Genomic DNA, 22361 nt, shown 5'->3' on the forward strand with positions numbered 1-22361 from the left:
GCAACCAATGTCACAAATCAATATGCATATTAATTGTTTAATGAGAAACTAATTTGCTCTGTAAACCTTCATTTAAAGCACAATTTTTAAAAACAAATCTTAAAAAGCAAAGACGTCACTTTGATGACTAAGGTGCCCCTGACCCGAGCCATGTTTTTTTCTATCAGCTCATATGCACGCAAAATTTAGATAATGAAAATATAAGACTGAAGAATTGACACATTTGACTTATGGTGTTGGTGAAAAATATTGACTAAACCATGAACCACTAGAAGAACGAACAAATCTGTCTTGGAAGAAGTACAGCCATAATGTCCCTTAGAATCAATGACGGCGAAGCTTTGTCTCATGTACTTTGGACATGTTATAAGGAGAAACCAATTGCTGGAGAACATCATATTTGGTAAAGTAGAGGGTCAGTGAAAAAGAGAGAGACACTCAATGAAATGAACTGACTGGGTGGCTGCAACAATAGGCTCAAACATGCCCACCATTGTGAGGATGGTGCAGAACCCAAAACATTTAGTTCTGTTATACACAAGGCGCTGTGAGTCCAAGCCAACTCAAAGACACCTAACAACACTGCCATGGCCAACAAATGCATCTTGAAGTTGACACAGAGAAACAAGTCTTCTTCTTCTTAGTAAAGTTCTGCTTTAAGAAAAATGTGCATGTGTGTTTTGTCACACCAAGACCCTAGGAACACTTTACAAAGAAAATAAAGGGTTTGAGTAATGATGTCACAACAGGAGTTGATTACAAATGACTTTTCACATTCCCGTGGGAAAAATAACGGCTGTCTCTTTTTTGATTTTAGAAAAGTAGGCCAACATTTGTGGAAGTATGGACGTGAAGAGCTCGGGAATGCACAGCATTATAGATTGAATTGTATCCCCCAAAAAGATATGCTAGAGCCCTAACCTTGCTACCTGTCAAGGTGACCTTTTTGGGAAATAGGGTCTTTAGTGATGTTAACAGTTAGGTTAACATGAGGTCATCCTGGGGTAGTATGGGTCCCAACCCAATCTGACTGGTGGCCTTATAAAAGAGAAGAGACACAGAGAGACACACGAAGGGAAGATGGCCATATGAGGATGGAGTTCTGGTGCACCTGCAAACCAAGGAGCACCTGGGACCACCAGAAGCTGAGAAAGGCAAAAAAAGATCTTCCCCTAGAGCCTTCAGAGAGAATATGGCCCTGAACTTGGACTCCTAGCCTCCATACCTTTGAGACAATACATTTCTGTTCTTACAAGCCACTCAGTTTATGGTACTTTGTCACGGCAGTTCTAGGAAGCTTATAGACATGGCGAGATGACAAAGGATAATTCTAGAACCTGAGGGTTGTCTGAGGTTCCACAGAAAAACCCAGGTCATAAAAACCAAGCCGTGTGAGTTCTGTTTCCCAAATTCAAAAGTTGGTGCCACAATTCAATATTCTCCAACACAGCACCTTGCTAACATGTTTTCTTCTTCAGGCAAGGCTACCAGTGTTCAAAACACAAGATGAAAATTGGATTGCATGGAACCAAATGTTGTCAGGTGAAAGAGCAATTTGGTTTTGCAGTCAGGAGATTTTTAACAGCGGAGTGAATCACTTTCAATGGTAGAATCATTAGAGTTGTCTACACAATTTGAACGAGCAAGAATAGGCCCAAAAATGAAGGAGAAAATGATCTAGTGACAGCTACAATTATGCACTTTAACTCATCTTGAAAAACCATTTCGGAGAAAGTTTCTCACTTCAAACAACAGAGAACCTTTATGTCATCCTTGCAGATCTCAAGTTTAGAAGCACTCCACACCATCAATCCATTCTTTAATGATTACTTAAAAGATGTTTCTGTGCAGAACAAGGGTTGTCTTTTAGTTGGAGCAAAAAGTTGGAAAAACTGTGTGCACATTAATGGGGTCACACGGACAGGAAATTCTAGGACAAGGCTGGAATGATTCCACCCCATCTGGAGACATAGAATTTTCACTGTTTTTCTTGTCATTTCAGTATCTCACCTCTGTAATAAGGGAAAGCATCCCTGTGTTGGTGTTGCTACTGTTGTTAATTGCTGTCAAGTGGGCTGTGACTCACGGCGACCTGATGCGCAACATAAGAGAACGCCGTGCTGTCCTACGCCGTCTTCCTGATCCTTGGTATGTCTGAGTCCGTTTTTGCGGCTGTTGCGTCAATCCATCTCACTCAGCGTTTCCCTCATTTTCCCTGGCCCTCTCCTTTACCAAATAGGATGTGTGTAGTGGCTGGAACTTCATGGACCCTCTTCAAGTGCTTCCCATTGGGACCAATGACATTTTTTAGTCTTATTTTCTTATATACTTTGGACACATTGTCAGGAGGGCTCAGTCCCTGGAGAAAGACAGCATGCTTGGTAAAGTACACGGTCAGTGAAAAAGAGGAAGACCCTCAACAAGATGAACTGACACAGTGGCTGCAACAATGGGCTCAAGCCTAGTAACAATCGTGTGGATGGCGCAGGACAGGACGTGGCAGTGTTTCCTTCTGCAGCACACAGGGTCGCTATGAGTCAGAACTGACTTGAGGGCACCTAACAACAACAAACTTTGTAGTACTTTGTTACAGCAGCCACGAAGAACTGATACAATTATTCTGGCTTCTGCAGAGGAAAATGGTTTTAACACAAAGGTAGGAGTGTCAACGGGAGACTGATTGGGAAGACTGCTGGGATAATCCAGGTGACAGCTAGCAAAGATGATGAAGTTTTTAAGGCAAAGAGTTTCACAGATATTATCAAATTGTTCAATGATGCAGAGAGATATCAAGAAGCCAAGGATGTGAGTCATTGAGCAGGGCACAGGTGAAGGTATTACCTGGTACTATGGGTTGAATTGTGCCTCCCCAAAAGTGAAGTTGAATCCCTAACTCCTGTACCTGTGAACGTGATGGTGTTTGGAAACAGGGAGTTTCTTTAGTTATGTTAATGAGGTCATACCAGACTAGGGTGGGTTCTAAGGCTAATCCCTTCTGAGTGGTGTCTTGTAAAAAGAGCAGAAGAGACACAGAGACATGGGGGAGGGGGACACCCAGTGAAGGTGGAGGCAGATGCACCCACAGGCCCAGGAATGCCGGGCCTAGCCAGCAGCTAGTAGAAGTTAAAAGGCTTGAAGGAGGGCCTTCCTCCAGAGCTGAGGCCCTGATTTAGACTTTCAGCTCCCAGAACTGTGAGAAAATACATTCCTGTCCTTTAAAGCCACTACTTGGTTTTTATTTGTTTTTTTTTGTGTGTGTGTGGTTGTGTGTGTGTGTGTGTGGCAGTCCTAGGAAACTCAGAAGGGGCCCTGGTGATGCAACAGTTAAACACCTGCACGCTAACTGAAAGGTTGGTGTTTCGAACTTAACAAGCAGCTCTGTGGGAGAAAGATGTGACAATGTGCTCCCATAAAGATTACACCCTAGAAGACCCTATGTGGCCGTTTTACTCTGTTACATGGGGTCCCCATGAATTGGAATCAATTCAACGGCACACAACAACTACAAGGAAAGTAAGACACCTGGAAAAGAAGGGACATCTGGTCCCCAGAGATGGCAGGGAAAATGGTGTGGACACAGATACGGTTCATCATTGTCAACTTAAGAAAGGGACTGATTTTCTGCCTAATGACCTCCATAAAGAGGCAAGATCATTGGGTGAGAGCATGCAGGGATGGGGCTGGGAGGAAGTGGCGATGGGCTAAAAGGTTGGGACTGGCGGATGGAAGAGGGAGCGGAACAAGGGTGCTTGCTCTCACGAGGGCCCAGCTGGGGTTGAAGATCATGAATTGGTAGTCATGTGAATTCACTCAGCTGTGCAGTTTTCTCTAGCAGCCATCAGCAGCTTGGATGTGGACCAAGGCAGGCAGATGGCTGGGCGGATTCAAGACTGGGCCTCCGCACAGAGACACACACAGCACTTCAGCTTGTTTCCAGTATGAGCTCTGTTGTCCCGATCGCCTTCGATAAATTCTCTACAGTAAATATCAGGAACAAAAAAGAATATTCTCTAATGGATACATACATTGTGGTAGAGGCATTTGTCGAGGGCTATGCTAGCACTGGAAACTCTGGTGGCACAGCAGTTAAGTGCTTGGGCTGCTAACCAAAGGGTCGGCAGTTTGAATCCACCAGGCGCTCCTTGGCAACTCTATGAGGCAGTTCTCCTCTGGCCTATAGGGTCGCTATGAGTTGGAATTGACTCAACGGCACTGGGCTTGGTTTTTTGGTTTATACTAGCACCAGGCATGAATGCACCAGAGCTGCAACAAAGAGGAACATCACGCACGTAACGCTGAGTGAGAGACGCGAGGCCCCCAAAGGATACATGCAGTATGATTCCCTTAATACAAAACTCATTCCGTTTAAGGAATAAACAAGTGGAGGGGTTTAAACTAAAAAGAATAGCAAGCAAATGATGATCCCAAAAGTCAAAATAGAGGTCAATTATAATTTTAATTGTCTACAACACAGAGGCGCAGTCTGCAGTCTCAGGAGAGATAAAGAAGATGGAATTTCATCACCATTAGCTTTACCTGATACCAGCTTGGCAACCACACACACACAAAAAAATCTGTCAGTAATTTTAGCAAAAACCAGGCCTGGCTATTTCTGGGTCATCGTGGGTCATGGGCCCTCCTAGCGGATTCAAGATGCTGTTTGGCCAGCCTTGGGCCCTAAGCGCACCCTGAAGCCCTGTGTTACAGGGCCTGAGAGTGATGGTGAGTAATTCCCTAAAGAAAACTTGAGCTGTTTTAACCCAAAGACGGGGTGGACATGGGGCAGATAAAAACAACAGATGTCCACTGCATATATTTCCACCTTTCTTTGGCACTGTCATCAAGCGGCAGTTTCCTTTTATTTCCCATTTGTGTATTTCAAACACGTCCTCTCCTTCCCAGCCCTCCTCCAGTAGGGAACAAAGCTGGAATACACAAGTGATCTTTTTAAAGGAAAGGTGTCCCTGGGTGATTCCACTGCTAACCAAAAGGTTGGTGGTTTGAGTCCACCCCGATACCTAGGAAGAAAGGCCTGGCAATCTACTTCCTAAACATCAGCCACTGAAAACCTTATACAACCATCCCCGCTGAGTTGATTCCAACTTAGAGCAACTCTATAGGACTTGGTAGAATTGCCTCATTGGGTTTCCAAGGAGCAGCCTACTGCTGTAACCACTGGCTCCTGAAAACCCTATGGAGCAGTTATTCTGATGCACATGGGGTTATCATGAGTGGGGATCAACTCCATGGCGACTGGGTTTTTTCCCGGGAAAGAAGAAAAAACGGAGCTGTCAAGTGGGCCAAGAAGCCAAGTCTCAGCAGTTCATAGCTCTCCTTTGCCGCACCCCTTCCATTGCCCTTCCCCCACCCACCTCCCCCTAACCAGCCCCTCCTTCCACACTGCATGGTCCTGGAACCCAGATGGCCTATGTGCCCCGGGCTTACGTGAGGCCACAGAATGAGCAGTACTCATTTCCGGCCTCCCCACCCCCGTGCCGCCTTTCATCAGTGATGTGTGCCCAGGAAGGCATTTCAAGGCCTGAAATCGCTCTCAAGGGGAGAAAAGAGCAAAAAATAGCCTACAAAACTCACATAACCGGAGCAAGAACAGCTGAGGCGGGACTGGGGCGGGGGTGGGGGGGGTGGGAGGCCTTTTCTGTTTGGTTGTGATTTTGTGGTTGCTTTTTTGGGGGTGAATGGGTTTGCTGGGGGCGGAAGGAAGGGGGACCTAGTTTGCAAGCAGCTACAAAGAAAGTCATGTCCAGACTACACTGGGAGGGCTCGTTGCTGACCGTGGAGTCCAGCTCCCCGGGGGTTGGAGGGTGAGAGCCAGCAAGTTTCAGGGGTCTCCGTGTGATTACCCCGCAGGCAGCTTGGCTGCAGGGGCTCCCTGCCTCGCCACGACCCATCCCCCTCCACCCTCTCCCATGGACAAATACATGGTGGTGGCTTAAAAAAAGAAAAAAAATGTTTAAGCAGTACTTCCTGTTATGTTCCAAGGAAGACTTGGGCCGTTTTATTATTAAGCAATTTTCTTTTTAAATAAATACGAGACCGTATTTCCACAAGGCTAAGATTTTGGGCCTTGCTAGAGCATCGACGTTTTCCATCTCCTATTTTCTTAAGCCCTTAATTAAGCCTTCCAAGAGCTTGCCTGTGCTTAATTTGCATTCCGAAACAGAAAATCTAATGTGTTTTAACATTGTCTGCTTCAGCTGAAAAGGAAACTGTAAATTTATACAGTCTGGTTTAAAAAAAGAGAAGAAAATTGGCAATTGCATCTTAATGAGTCTCCGGAATGAAGCTGGGCGGTACCCCCCCTCCTCCTCTCCTCTTCCTTCCCCCTCCCCCTTTTCCATCGCCCCTCTTCCCTACTTCTCCACCTCCCAACGCTCTACCTCCTGCATCGCCCCTCCTCCCTGTCCCTTTCCCTCCTTCCTCCCCTCCCTTCCCCCTCCCATGTCATCCCCTCCCCCTCCCTCTACTCCGCCTACCATCCTCCTCCCTCTCCTCCAGCTCCCACCCTCCTCTGCCTTCCACCTCCCATCCCCCTCCCTGCTCTCCGGCTCCCATCCCCCTCCCTCCTCCAGCTCCCTCCCCCCCCCCGCTGTCTCTGCATTCCGTTCGCGGCCACAGGCTCCCTCCCCTCCCCCAAGCCCAGGGCTCCTAACCCCTCCGCGTAGGGGCCGGGAAAGGTCACATGGCCCCCAGCCCCCGGGGCGGGGGCGGGGCGGCGGGCAAACCTGTTCTTTGTTAAGAGGTCAACGCCAGCGCCCAGCGCCCAGCGCCGCCGGGGGAGATTACCGACGACCTTCGAAGAGCGGCGCATTCGGCGCCCCGCCCCCACTCCCGCCTGCCCGGGGCTCTGTCCACGCTGCCTTCCCAAAAGACGCTCGGCCTCACCGATTGCTGCCGGGGGTCCTGGGGGGCGCTGCGTCCTTGGATCCCCGGGACTCTCCCGTAGGAGGCCCCGAAACGGGAAAGGGGGCGGGACGTCAAAGGGGCTGGGCCGCAGGGGCCCGGAGGGCTTGGCCCGGGGAGGGATGTGGGGACCCAGAGAAACGGGGCGCTGGTGGGGCGGGGAGGAAGGGAGCATGGGGAGGTGAAGGCGCAGAAGGAGCTGGCGAGGGAAAGTTAGGCCCCCGTTTTTAGAGCTCTGTGTCTGTGCAGTCGGAGGACACAGAAGGGCTGCGCAGTTTCAGCATAAGTGGCCCCGCAGCAACAGCCTCAGTGAGGACGGCTCCGGCCACCCAGCCTATCATTAAACCTCCGAGGAAGGACCCGCCGGAGTCTGGCCCGTCATTACCGTTGGCAGCTGAGTATCAGATGCGCCGAAAACGTAACCTCACAAACCTCTGATATTGTGTAATCACGCCCAAGAGGATTCTCAAAGTTATCTTAGATGCTCGGCTTCGTTTGTAAGCCGCCTGATGAAATCTTTGTCACTTACTGTGACTTTACTGCTTCCCTGTGAAAGAGCCTTTACTCTTTGTCATACAAAACGAAGCATTGCCACTTTTCTAAGAAAATAAACATACCTAGAGACGACCAGTGTTAAAACGTCCAGAAATTTTTCTAGGCATGCGTGAGAGTTGAGGGTAGAGGGAGGTGAGTTGTGCCACAAGTGAGCCCATTTTGGTTAGTTCAGCATTCTGATTTTGTTACCTAGCCTTATCAATATGTTTCTAGGTCACTATTTTTCAAAGGCATAGTGTTATTGACGGTTTACAATCACACCGTATGGAGTTTAATATGCCAGAATTTATTAAACATTCTTGCAGAACGTTTCCCTGGCTTAGCCTTTCAAGAAATGTATTTTAAGTTTTCCCCGTTGTGTAGTTACATAAGTAACCTTTTCCTCACAGCCCTCAGTGTAACTCACAAGTAAATACATTTCCCTTGTGACCCTGAATAAGTGTGGCGACTACGTATCCTTTGCGGTTGTTTCTGAATTCCTGTTCCCACTTCTGGTGTTAAAGGTAACAAACGTTGGCTGTTCAGCAAAGACTAAATGATTATGGTGAGGAACAGAAATTTTACCTTCTGTTGTTTTTAGTTTTTCTGCAGTCGACTCAGCCTCCTGTTAATCCCAGGTACAACAGAAGGAAGCGTTCCCTGTCCTGTTCCATCTTCACCGTCTTTGGTGTGCTCACGTCCATCGTTGCAGCCCCTTCATGTTTTCAGTGCCTTCCAACAAAAGGGGGCTCATCTCCCAGCACTGTATTGGACAATATTCTGTTGTGATCCATAGGGTTTTCACTGGCTGACTTTCAGAAATAGATCACCAGGCTTTTCTTCCTAGTCTGCCTTAGCCTGGAAGCTCTACTGAAACCTGTCCACCATGGGTGATCCTTGCTGGTAGTATTTGAAATATTAGTTGCATAGCTTCCAGCATCACAGCAACCCACAAGCCACACACTGTCAGAGAGTGGTGGGCCTTCTGTTATGTTCTCTATTAAATATGGTATTCTGTATTCGTATCCCTATGCACGTTTTTGCAGGCTGGTAGATATTACTGATGATATATAAATTGAGTGATTTAAATTAAAGGCACACACATCGATGTGGGGGACAGAACTGAGCCATCAGAAAAAAGACCGTGTCGCCTCCTGTTAATGACGTACCTCAAGGCTCAGAGGTCCCCTGACCATGTTTACCAAGAGCTCCCCAAGTGTGTGATCTGCAGTTGGCTTGATGATGCCCGTTTTCTGTGTCCCTAACACAAGCTGCATGACGAGATTGTGTCCCTGAGTTACAGCTTCTGCCCATTTCAAGAATGACTATCAAAAGAAGCAGTAGAGCAGCGCTGCCTTGCCTTTCGTGAAGCCTCCATTTCCACTTCTTTGATAAGAGCGAGTTCCAGAGTCCTTCTTGTGTCTGGAATACTCGCAGTGTGGGGTTTTTGTTCTTTTAATCAACCACTTCCATCTTCAAATGAGACCATATGTATATACCCAAGAGAAATAAAAACTAACATCCACGGAAAGACTCCGTGAATGTTTATAGCAATGTTATTTTTAAGAGCTAAAAAGTGGAAACAACCCAAACGTCCATCCGCAGATGCCGGGTAAACAAAGTCAGATGACTGGATAAACAAAACGTGGTCTGTCCATACGGTGCAGCTTTAAACCAGTTGCCATCGAGTTGAGTCCAACTCATGGCGACCCCATGTGTGTCAGAGTAGAGCTGTGTCCAGAGGGTTTTCCATGGCTGTGACCTTTCAGAAATACATCATCTGGCCTTTCTTCCAAGGCACCTCCTGGTGGATTCAAACCTCCAGTCCTTTGATGAGCAACCAAGCACTTGACCGTTTGCACCACCCAGAGACTTTGGACTTGACCCCAGACTCTAGAGAAGATTCCTGATCAGGTGACCAGGTCTTTGGAACAGCTGGTGGGTTTGAACTGCCGACCTTTCGGATAGCAGCCGGAGGATAAGATAAGGCGGTAGGACAACTCTCACTGATAAGGAGAATTAACAGAGAAGCCCTGTTCCTGCCTTCTCTCCCCACCTCTCTGGCAGTCTCTCCACTCCCTGTGTGACTAATCGGGTCCCCAGCTGGCACCAGCTCATCACGGGAGGCTCCAATGATCTCAATGTTTAGTTGAGGGCCGATTGGCAGTGGACTTGCACAGGGGCCAATCTGCTCAACCCACAGAGAAGGGCTTTTCTCCCAGCTTGATGTCTCTGCCTCCTGGGCCACCATTCAGCCCCACTGACTTGGACTCACTTCCTCAGCCCATCTCTGGATGCCAGAGAAGTGCAGGCCCATCTTATTTGGGCCTGAGGTTCCTCCTTGGCTTCTCATTAAAGCTGTTTTGAAATGAGGGCCAACCGCTCACTGCTCCACGGCCTTGATTTTGGCATATGACCTCTCAGCTAGCCTGGGAATGACACAGCTGCCCCCTCACCCGCCCCCCAGCACCTTGGCTCTGTCCAATGGTTCAATGTCTGCACTGCCCTCCTCCTACCATCTGGCCACCACCCAGCTCCCTGCCAGGCCACCTCCACCCACGTCGACCTTAGGCCACTCCCATGCTGCTGTTGGTCCTGCCCTGCCTTCTGCTCCTTCGGAAGGCTCCTCGGTGGCCCACTCCCACTCATTCTTTCCCCGTGGAGAATCCAGAAACCAGCCCGCGATGTAGCCCTGGGCCGCGTTTTCCAACCTCTTGGCTGGCTGAACATGCTCACCCCACACCTACATCACAGACCCCAGAATTCTCCAGCATGGCTACACATCAGAATCATGCTGAGCTTTAAACTTTGCCTACTACCTGGACCCACCCCGAAGACTTGGATCACATCGGTTCCAGGTGGGAATCTGTGTGCTGGAATTCTTGAAAGCTCCCTGGGGATTCTAATGTGTGGCCAAAAGGACCTCTGGCAGCTCAGTGGTTAAGTGCTCAGCTACTAACTGGAAGGTCAGTTGTTCGAGCCCATCCTGCAGCTCCTCGGGAGAAACGCCTGGCACACTTCCATAAAGATTACAGCCTAGGAAACCCTATGGGGCAGTTTTACTCTGTCACATGGGGTCACTAATAGCCAAAAATCGACTTGAGAGCACCTAACAACTAATGACAAAAGGTAAGTTGTCACCAACTAAACTTCAGGAACATAGAAGAAATTCAAATATGTGGCCAATGTTGGGGACTCCCGATAGATCCCTTTGGAAACGCCCAATGCATGGCTGCATTTCTTCACTTTGCTCCCATTTTAAACATTGTATATTGTTAGCGGAAAAAAGGACGACTCTCAACAAGATGGATGGACACGACGACTGCATCGGTGGGCTCAAGCATAACAATAATTGTGAGGATGGCGCAGGATCGGGTAGTGTTTGTTTCTTTCTGTTGTACACGGAGTCACTATGAGTTGGAACCAACTTCACGGCACCTGACAGTAACGATGCCGTGAGTTGCTGTCAAGTCTCCTCTGGCTCATGGCAACACCACATACAACAGAACGAAACGTTGTCCAGTCCTTTGCCATCTTCAAGATTGTTGGTATGCTTGAGCCCGTTGTCCCAAGCATACTTTGAGTGCCTTCCAACCTAGAGGGCTCATTTTCCAACACTGTATCAGACAATATTTTGTTGTGATCCATTGAGTTTTCACTGGTTAACTTTCAGAAGTAAATTGCCAGGCCTTTCTTCCTAGTCTGTATTAGTCTGGAAGCTCCCTTGAAACTTGTTCACCGTGAGTGACCCCGCTTTACCAGAAGCATGGTTTCCATCATCACAGAAATATGCAAGCCACCACAGTACAATAAACTGACCGGCAGGTTGTAGAAACATTCTATAAACCAACATTTCTCCTTATTTTATGACAGGAACAAGCTCATGATCACCTTTGTGTGTGGGGGTGGGGCACACTCTCCTGTAAGTGAACATTCTGATTCATGGAAGCCCCTCCTAGGAGAGAAATACTACTAGGCTATTTATTGCTGGAGGGGTGGAATTGAGCAACATTTTGAAAATATGTTTTAAGTCCTCTTCAGCACTTTTGACATTTGGAGTCCGATCATTCTCTGGGGTGGGGTCTGTCCTGTGCATTGTAGGATATTTGCAGCATCCCTGGTCTTTACCCACTAGATGTTAGTACTCCCCCCATCCACTTATGACAACCAAAAATGGCTAACAACTTGGCTGTGGTCAAGTTGATTCCGACTCATAGTGACCCAACAGGAAAAGGTAGAACTGCCGCATAAGATTTTCAAGCCTGTAATCTTTTTTTTTTTTGATCTTTAGGGAAGCAGATCATCAGGTCTTTCTCCTGTGGAGCCACTGATGGGTTCCAACTGCTGCCAAATGTCTCCTGGGAGCACAGTTACCCACACTGAGAACCAATGATTTAAAACTATTCCAAGGTAGATTTCTGTTTTGCTTTTATCTACACTAAAAAATATTTTTCGAAAGTATTTTCCAATCAGTTATTTAACACTAACTGCCCTGGTGACACAATGGTTAAGAGCTATAGCTGCTAACCAGAAGGCCGGCGGTTCAAATCCACCAGCTGCTCCTTGAAAAGCTTATGTGGCAGTTCTACTCTGTCTTACAAGGTTAGTATGAGTGGGAATTGACACGACAACAGCTGGTTTGGATACATAAAATTTATATTGAGGGACAAATAAAACTAAGCTTGCATTTTTTGCAGTTCCTGCCATCCATTACTTCATTGATTTGTAACATAAATGAAAAGAACTAAAGAGTTGTAATATATGCTGAGGCAGAAAAATACAATTTCCCCAAGGTCGGATTGTCCCTTTCTTGAAAATACAATGGAATCACGTGAGGGTGAGTTTGCAAATGGCTAAGCAGTGCAGATCACAAGTGGTAGAGTGTAACGGTCAAGGGCTGTTGCCATGAGCTTGCTGCCTCTCATCCAGTCTTTCTCCACATGGGGCCCTTGAACCATCTGCACTGGAATCTGCCCAGGTCTGGGAGATCAACACCCCAGGCCTGAGATCTTTGGAATCTGCCTTTTATAGAACACCACCAGGTGACAAATAGGCACACAACAGTTTGAGAACTGTCCAGTCTGACCATTGTTCTGATCAACCAGTAACCAGCTGCCGTGGAGTCGACTTGACTTATGACGACCCTATGTGTGTCGGAGTAGAACTGTGCTCCATAGGGTTTTCAAGGGCTGATTGTTCCGAAGCAGATTGTCAGGACTTTCTACTGAGGCACGCCTGGGGGGACTTGAACCACCAACATTTCAGTTAGCAGCCGAGTGCCTAGCCGTTTGAACCACCCAGCGCCTCCATCTCTCTGACCTGTAAAAATCCCATTGCCATCAAGTTGATTCCAACTCACACTGACCCTGTGAGACAGAGTAGAACTGCCCCATATGGTTTCAAGGAAGGGATGGTGGATTCCAACTGCCAACCTTTTGGTTAGCAGCCGTAACGCTTAACCACTGTGCCACAAGGGCCCCATCACTCTGACAGTCTCCGGGAAATTGGGGGTAACACGCCGTCCTCCAGAATCACTATGAGCCCCACCTTGGCACAGCTGTTAGGCTCATTCTTATACGTGCCTTGACTGAAATACCAGAAATCCACAGACACAATTTGACTAAAGGCGTAGACACCCTGTGTTATGGATTGAATTCTGTGCCCCCCAAACATATGTTGAAATCCTAGCCCCTGTACCTGGAAAGGAAACCCTGGCGGCGTAGTGGTTAAAAGCTACGGCTGCTAACCAAAATGTCGGTGGTTCGAATCCACCAGATGACCCCTAGAAACCCTACAGGGCAGTTCCACTCTGCCCTGTAGGGTTACTGTGAGCCAGGATCGACTCAACGGCAGGGGGTTTTGGGTTTTGGTGCCTGGAAATATGACCCTGTTTGGAAATAGAGGTTTTTGTTATGTTATGTTTGTTATGTTAATGAGGTCATAACAGAGTAGGGCGGGTCTTAAACTTAATCACTTCTGAGTTATAAAAAGACCACAAGAAACAGAGACACACACGGGGGAAGATGCCATATAAAGACAGACACACCCAGCAGATACATCGACAAGCCCGGGAATGCCAAGAAGTGCTGGCAGCTACCCTCTAGAGGCTCGAATAGAAAAGGAAAGACATCTTTCTGGAGCCACACCCTGAGTGTGGGCTTCCAGCCTCCTGAACTGTGAGAAAATAAATTTCTGCTCTTTGAAGCCATCCATTTATGGTGGTTTTTGTTACATCAGCACTAGGTAACTGAGACTGCGCCACACAGATACATGGAGCCCTGAGCATGTGGGTGTCCGTTCACCGGACCCTAAACCCAGCTCTGGGCCACGCTGGGCTAAAGGTGTACCTTCAGGAGTTAATTCATCACACTCCTTCTTCTTTGTTCCCCAGCTTTCCTGAGCCAGGTATTGAAAAACTCAAACACTCTTCTTGTTCTTTGTGTTTACACTTTCTTTGCACAATCCCTGCTTGCAAGCAAAAACTCAGCAGCAAATACCTTGTGCTGGGGGATCACATTCCTTTCTTTTTTTTACGAGGTCACTTTTTTTTAACTTTAAAAAATCCTCTCCTAAGAAATGGTTTCATTAAATCCTTGAGATAGAAATCTGCCAACCTGGCACATTTTTTCTTTAACATTATTCTTTCATTGTAGTTAACACACATCGTTTCTTTTTTTGTGGGGGGGAACAGGGAGTGTTGAGATGCATTAGACACTGAGGACCCTGGCATCTATTTTGGAGTGTCTAAAATGCCATCTACCTGTCATTTCCACTTACCAAGCCATGCATACATCATGATGCCTTCCTCCAGGAGACCCAAGGGAAGCAGCCGCCCTTAGCTTTACAGAAGCATACTTTTGCAAGGGTTCCACGAACAAAACTTTGCCTGCCTCCTCTGAAATTTTAATTTTGCCCCAGGTGACATGTTGGATTGATTATTTAAATTGCATTGTATTTAAATTGAATTGTACTTATATACCTTAAAATACAAGGGCACACGGAGGCCCAGGTGCAAAAGAAATTTTGTCAGGGCAAGAAATGAAAGGAAAAAAAAAAAAAAAAACAGGCTACAGATGACTGCTGAGAAGCTTTCATAACTGTCAGTAATCTGGAGGGTTTTCAGAGAATGGCACAGGAAGTGAAACCCACCAGGAGCTCTGCACGACTTTGCTGCACAGTGTCCCTGTGCCTTCAGGGTATAAGAATGGGGCAAGCAAATGCGGGTCCTCACAGAGCCTGGGCCAGCTCGCCTTTCTGTTTCCCTTTTCTCTCCCCCAGCCTCCTTGTTTCCAAGGAGCGCTGTGGTGCAATGGTGAAGCAATCCACTGCTAACCAAAAGGTTGGCGGGTTCGAACCCACCCAGTGGCTCTGCAGGAGAAGATCTGCCAATCTGCTTCTGTAAAAATTATAGCTGAGGAAACCCTATGGGGCAGTTCTAGTCTGTCACATGGGGTCACTATGACGGCACCTGACAATAGAAACAGGCCTTGTTAAAGTCCCCGATGTTGTTGTTAGTTGCCCTTGCTAGCCTGTAATCTTTATAGAAGCAGATAGCCAGATCTTTCTCCCATGGAGCTGATGGTGGGTTTGAACCACCAATCTTTTGGTTAGCTGCCAGGCGCTTAACCACTGTGCCACCAGGGCTCCTTCAAGGTCCCTGGGTGGTGCAAAAAACATTTGCCCTGGACTACTGACCTAAAGGCTGGCAGTTCAAATCCACCCAGCAGCACCATGAAAGGAAGCCCTGGCAATCTGCTTCTGTAAAGATGACAGCCAAGAAAACCCCGTAGAGCTCAGTTCTATTCTATAACACACGGGGTCACCATGAGTTGGAATCGAATCCACGGCAATGGGTTTGTTTTCGGTTTGGCTCCTTTTTTGCCAACATGGTTTTAAAGTCAGGAAGCAGGAGCTGGTCAGGAAACTCAGGAGGAGCCCTTGAGGTAAGATGAAGAAGCAAAAGGTGACATTGCATCTGTTCTGGGTACGAAGACACCCTTGTTTGATTTTAGCACAGGCCGTTCAAAGGGAAGGGCTCCTTTGAGATGCTCCTGACAAGTGAGAATGGCACAGCGAAGCGGTTCCAGATGAGGCTCGTCAGGCTTGGCTGGGCTGGGCTTTGCAGTCCAGCACCCAACCACAGCAGGAGACCCTGGAGCGTGCACTGCTGGAGGCCTCACTGCAGAAAGCCATTTCTCGTGAGGATCTGAGGGTACAGGGGACCATCAGCCAAGGACGGGTGCCAAGACTAGCTGCCTTCCCAGGTGGCAGAGAAATTGTAGGGCCAGCGTAACAGCAGCTACTACCAGTTAGCCCACTGTTGCTGACCAGTGACCTACTCTTGGTTACAAAACACAGGCCTGTGTGTTGGGAAGGGTGCAGATAGAAAGTTCTCTGCTCCAACGGGCGAATAACATTTGGTCTGCTTTTCCAGCCCTTGTGCCTCCTGTAAAAGGGCCAATGGGAACAGTTATTGGGGTCCACGATGTTTTGTTTATCACAATGTCTTTAGCCTTACCAGCTCCATGAACCAAGGTGTGCAGGTTACTTCAATAAACAGTTCTGATACCAGTTCCCATCGAGTCGATGTCGACTCCTGGTGGCTCCGTGTGTGTCAGAGTAGAACTCTGCTCCACAGTGTTTTCAGTGACTGAGTTGTCAGAAGTAGATTGCCAGGCCTTTCTTCCAAGGCACCTCTGGTTGGTCTCAAACCTCCAACCTTTCAGAGCATCCCGGCACATTAGCCATTTTGGCCACGCAGGGGCTCCTTGTTCAATAAATGCGGTGACAAAGTGAAAATAACTGAGTTATTATCCTTATCTTGCCTTCCTCCAAAAGCAACCAGATGGATACCCAAGCAATGAGAAGACACTACCAAATGAACCAGGGTGTCTAAGGCAGAGCTGTATTCAGAACAAAGGAAGTGCCTTCTCATCAATGCTATCGTTCATCTAAGTTTTCACATTTCATTTAACTGAAGAACAACTTAAGTGGGAAAACATTGTGCTAGGTGTTGAGGGGAAGGAGACAGGGAACATCCAATTAAAAATGGTCCCTTTATCGAAGGAGTCAAAATTGGTGGGAAGGGGTTCAAACAGCTCTGGCATGAAGAACACAAACTGAAATGAACGCTGTAAACTCGAACACCTTCGGAGTGAAGTTTATAGCTGTTGTTCTCAGCTGCCATCAAGTCGACTTTGATTCATGGCGACCTCATGCACAACAGAATAAAATGTCGCCCAGTCTTGTGTCGTTCTCACACTCACCGGCATGTTTGAGTCCATCGTTGCAGCTATCGTGCTAAGCCATTTCCCGGGGAATCTCCCTTGCCCTCAGTGGGCCTCAGCTTCACCAAGCGTGATATCCAGTGACTGATCTCTCCTGATGAAGTCTCCAAAGCAAACACATGGGACAATGTCCTGTTGTGATCCGTGGGGTTTTCGTGGCTGATTTTTGGAAGTAGGTCTCCAGGCCTTTCTTCCTAGTCTCTACGTCTGGAAGAACCACTGAAACCTGTCCACCACAGTTGTTCTGCTGGTATTTGAAGTGCTGGTGGCATTGCTTCCAGTATCACAGCAACACGCAAGTCACCACAGTAGAGTGAACTGACAGACAGGTGGTGGGGTCTCAAATACTGGCACATCAGTGGACAAGGAGACCTGAGGCACATAAAATCCCCTTGCATGTGAACTTGATCAGGGATGAAGGGCCCCTCAGAGTCTGGGAGTACAGGTCCTCAGAGCTTGGGCCCCAGAGCTCATGAGACGATAGCTCTGGAGGAAGTCACAATTCGGAAGAGAGACAGGCCATCAAAGAGAGCATTTGTCACGGGCAGGGGGGTAGGGCTGTGGGGTGCAGGACCTTGTTAGTGGGTGGTGAAGAGCCTGGCTTCCTGGAGAGGGGACTTCTTAGTCGAGACCCCTTAACCTCATACTTTATCATATTCCTTCCTCCTGCTGCAAGGTCTGGCACCCATCAAATGTGCAGTAAGGCTTTTAATGAACTAGCCAATGAATTGAAATCCTGGTGGCATAGTTGTGAAAAGCTATGGCTGCTAACCACAAGGTTGACAGTGCAAATCCACCAGGTGCTCCTTGGAAACTCTATGGGGCAGTTCTACTCTGTCCTACAGGGTCGCTAGGAGTCTGAATCAGCTGGATGGCAGTGGGTATTCAATGAATGAACTCTGGCTAATAACAACTACTTAAAACTTAAGGACCCCAAGAGCTGCAACTAACTGAAACGTTCGCGGTTCGAACCCACCCAATGGCTCTGTGAGGCAAAAACCTGCTGATCTGCTCCTGTAAAGATCACAGTCTAGGAAACCCTGTGGGGCAGCTCTATGCTGTCATATGAGGTCACCATGAGCCGGAATGGACTTGATGGCACCTAACAACAACAACACCTTAAAACCTGCCGTGGTGTACATGAAGATACCAACACAGCTATGGATACAAATATCATTGAATCCTCACAACCAACCTTCCTGGTAAATTCTCTTCGTGTTTCTGCCACCTTACAGTAACTTTCTGGTAGGTGCTGAGTTGTGTCGCCCTAAAAGAGATATGTGGAAGTCCTAACCCCCAGAACCTCTCAGAAAGTGACCTTATTTCCACACCCAGGTAAGGTGGTCTTCAAGGTGCAGGATCTTAGCACTGAGCCACAGGCTCTTGAAATTGACCTGCATCAGAATCACCTGGAGAGCTTGTTGAACGTAGTTTCCTGGGCCCCATCCCCAGCAATTCTGATTCAGTAGGCCCCGGTGGGGTCTGAATCTGCCTTTCTGAAAAGTAGACAGGCGATGCTGTTGGTGCGGCTCCAAGGGTACAGAGAGAATATTCGAATCCTGTGATGTGCGGATCCTGGGACACTCTTTCTCTTTCACATGCACACACTCCCTCTGATTCCATAAATGTTAGTAGGATCACAGCTGTCATCTCTGTAGCTGCTACGGAGATTTCTAGCCCTCAGTTACTGTGCTAGTCAGGAGACCGTCCCCAGTGGAGAAGAGGAACCAGCTTGTGAACTCTATGAAGTGGGAGGCATGTGGGGCCAGGGTGTCCTGGGAGAGAGCTGAGGAGCAGGCCTGGAGAGGGGAGACTGAATATGAGGGTGCCTGCGAGCCCAGCTAAGGATTTAGGGTTTAACTCCACAGGGGGTGTGGGCTGCTAAAAGATGGCAAAATCTACTGTCATATTATCAGGTTCCATAGAAGCCACCATTTATCATTACTGTTGTTGCTGTTTTATGCCATCGAGTCGATTTTGACTCATAGGGACCCCAGGTGCCACAGTAGAACAGCCCACAGGGTTTTCTTGGCTGTAATCTTTAGGGATTACAACTTGGCTAGGCCATGCTTCCCAATATGATGTAATTATCCTTCATTTTGTGATCTGATGTAATTATCCTCCATTTTGTAATACAATGTAATCATCTCCATGATGTGATCTGATGCCATCAGCCAATCAGATGTAAGAGGAGTTTCCCTGGGGGTGTGGCCAGCATGCAGTATACACATATGGATGTTCTGACAAAGGTCATTACTTGCTCTGGATTCTGTTTCCAGCTCATCATCATCTGACCTCTGGTTTCTGGGACTTGAATCAGCAGATATCTACTGGTTTTGGGGTTCACTGGCTTCTGCAGCCCTGTGAGCCAGCATTCTGCTGTCTGATCTGCTGATTCTGAGTTTGTCAGCCCCTGCAGCCATGTGAGAAGCCTCTAGCCCGTGTCTGACCCGCAGACTTTGGGACTTGCCAACCTCCACAACATCAAGAGCCATTTCCTTGAGATAAACCTCTTTCTCTCTCAACAAAAAAAACAAAACATCCTAATTACAAGGCTAAGACCTGACCAGCTAGGGTAGGGTCATCACCTGTTAATATAGGACCAAGTGGCAATTCATGGCCATAGCAGTCAAGTTTTAAGAAGAAAGTTCATTTACTAGAAGGAGTTTGGGGTTGTTGAGCTTTAGCCACTTGACATGAGTCACCCCAGGCAAGGTGAATTTTAGAAACTTAGCACAGCTGTGTCTGGGCAGGTGAAAAGGTGAGGGATGGTGAGTCTCACCTATCTGCTTAACTCCGTGTATCCAAGGCAACTGCTGTGAACAGAACGATGTGGATTGTGTCCCCAGACAGCCATTTCTCAGGGGCCTCCAAAAGACTGCCTTGAAGTAAGCAAATATATCTCTTTTCGTAAACAATTGATTGGTCAAATTATGGTTGAGTATCAGTTGGCAGTCCCTGGGTGGTACAAATGGCTAACGCACTCAGCTGCTAACCAAAAGGTTGGAGGTTTGAGTCTGCCCAGAGGTGCAAAGGAAGAAAGGCCTGGCAACCTACTTTTGAAAGGTCACAGCCATCAAACCCCCAGAGAACACAGTTCTTTTCTGACACACGGGGTCACTATGAGTCAGAGTCAACTCCATGGCCACTAGCCCAACTTAATTATTGCATCATTGATGGGCAAATTTCAGTAAGACAGCCACGTACGGACCTGGTCTGGCTGATAACAATCACCACCTGTATTCATTTAGATAGATGTGCCATTTTTACAGCTGGTCATGGGACAGACTCAGCCAGAACCTCTCCTTGGTTTTAGGGGTTATGTGACCTGGACCCACGTGCTGGAAACCACACAGCTAGGGCACAGGAGGTGCCTCCTAATAAATAGTTGTTGTTATCATTGAAAGAGGCCTGGTGGTGCAATGTTCCAGTGCTAGGCTGCTAACCAAACAGTTGACGGTTCGAACGTACCAGTTGCTCTGTAGGAGCAAGACCCTGGTGATCTGCTCCCGTAAATATCATCCCCTAGAAAATCCTATGAGGCGGTTCTATTCTGTCACGTGGGGTCACTAGGAGTCAACATCAACTCAATAGCACACAGCAACATTATTGTTAAGGCTCCCCAGAGCCTATTAAAAAAAAAAAAAAAACCAGTTGCAGTCCAGTCACGTCACTTCCCGTTGACACTGACCCCATGTGGAAAGGGTGAAGGGTCATGGCCGTATTTCCAATCTACTGTAGTATTTAAGAGCCCTGGTAGCGCAACAGTTAACAGGCTTGGTGCTAACCAAAAGGTTGGCAGTTCCAACTCCCCAGCTGCTCCGCTCTGCTGGAGAAAGGTGTGGAAGTCTGCTTCTGTGAAGATTACAGCCTTGAAAACCCTGTGGGGCAGTTCTACTCTGTCTGTCCTCTAGGGTTGCTATGAGTCAGAGCTGACTCTGTGGTAATGGGTTTGGTTTGGTTACTGTAGTATTTACTTCCATCTTTATAAACACATTCTCCCCTATTGTGTATGTGTGTGTTTAACACAACCCTATAAAGAAGAGTGGGGCAAAGGAGTTTTAGACTAGCCATCTCCATATTGGATTCACTGTATTTGATCTATACAAGCCCAGCTTTCTGAACGTGTAGTGTCTTTAAACTTTGAGAAATCTGGCTACGTATCTGTACTCAGCGTCAGATTCTTAAGTGACTCCCAAAGTGGCCTGTATCATTGCTTGGTAAAATAATTACCCATCTCCCACGGCAGCGGAATATCACATATGATGCTTGTACAGATTAGTGCTTCTACGCCAATGGAAAAAAAACTTATTTGATCTAAGCTTTTACACAGCTAAAGTTCATTGCTGTTGAACAAAACAGCCTCATCGTTTTCGTATTCGGTTCGAAATGCAACAGGGTGGTGGGGGAGGAAGCCAACTTTATTAAAAGGAAAAAGAGAAAGCAGCAGGAGAGGAACGCCAATTTCGTAAGAAGGGAGCATTAACTGAGAATAAAGGAAATCAGGTGTATCTTCCCTGGTAAAAACTGTGCTTTGGCTGCAACAGACAATTGCCCGTGGCTCAGAGGCTCCCCTTCCCCTCTCCCTTTCCCAGGATCATTGAACCGTCTTGCACACACTGTGTGATTTCCTAAAACGTCACAGCAGCCTGCAAGAACAGCGTCAAATTACTTTCTTACCAGCCTTTCTACATTGGAAGCACATTTTCAGATGATAAATCCATCGCTCCTTCCATCCCCAGTATCGCTGGTGTGAAAATAAGACGTGCTCTCAAGGGTAGTTGTTGTTAGCGGCTGTTGAGTCAGCTGCAAGTATGGTGACTTAGGCATAAAAGGAAACATGGCCAGGCCCTGCACCACCTTCACGGGGATTGGTATGTTTGTGTCCATTGTTGTGGCAATCCAGGAGGTTAATTATATGTTACTGAACATATCATGCTGGCATAGCCCATGGATTGCACTGAGAATATCTGATGGAGAATTCAGTCATACAGGGAAGGAATTACATCATGGCCTCCTGGGCCTGTGGGTAGTTCCCTTCTTTATTTTCATTAATTTATTAAATCATTTATTGAACATCTATGTATACAGTGGAGTCCCTGGATGGCACCAGTGGTTAAGTGCTATGCTACTAACCAAAAGATTGGCCGTTCAAACCCACCCAGAGGCACCAAGGAATAAAGGCCTGGCAATCTGTTTCCTAAAAGTCACAGCCTTGAAAACCCTGTGGAGAACAGTTCTGCACATATGGGGTTGCCCTGAGTGGGAACTGACTTCAGAAACGGGTTTGGTTTTGGTTTGATATGTATAAGGCGTGGGGCTACTTGTCATGAACATGTAGAGATCAGCAGAACATAGCTCTTTCCCTCAAGGAGATGGTAATTTATTAGGGAAGAAAAGCACTTACTAAGTAACCAGTGACCCAAGTGTCTGTTAAATGAAAGAGTGAAAGAGGCGTGTGTCACAGGAAGGGGGATGACTCAAACACTTTGGAGGGTCAGAGACAACCTCCAGTTGAGGGAGACAGGAAGAGGTGGTTGGAACAGGAGCGCCCCACAGCCTGACTAATATTCTGCCAGAACACGAGAAAGTGTTGCCAGTATGGTCGCTTTACTTGTA

The sequence above is a fragment of the Loxodonta africana genome, chromosome X (genome assembly GCF_030014295.1).
Source record: "Loxodonta africana isolate mLoxAfr1 chromosome X, mLoxAfr1.hap2, whole genome shotgun sequence".
Lineage (NCBI taxonomy): Eukaryota > Metazoa > Chordata > Mammalia > Proboscidea > Elephantidae > Loxodonta > Loxodonta africana.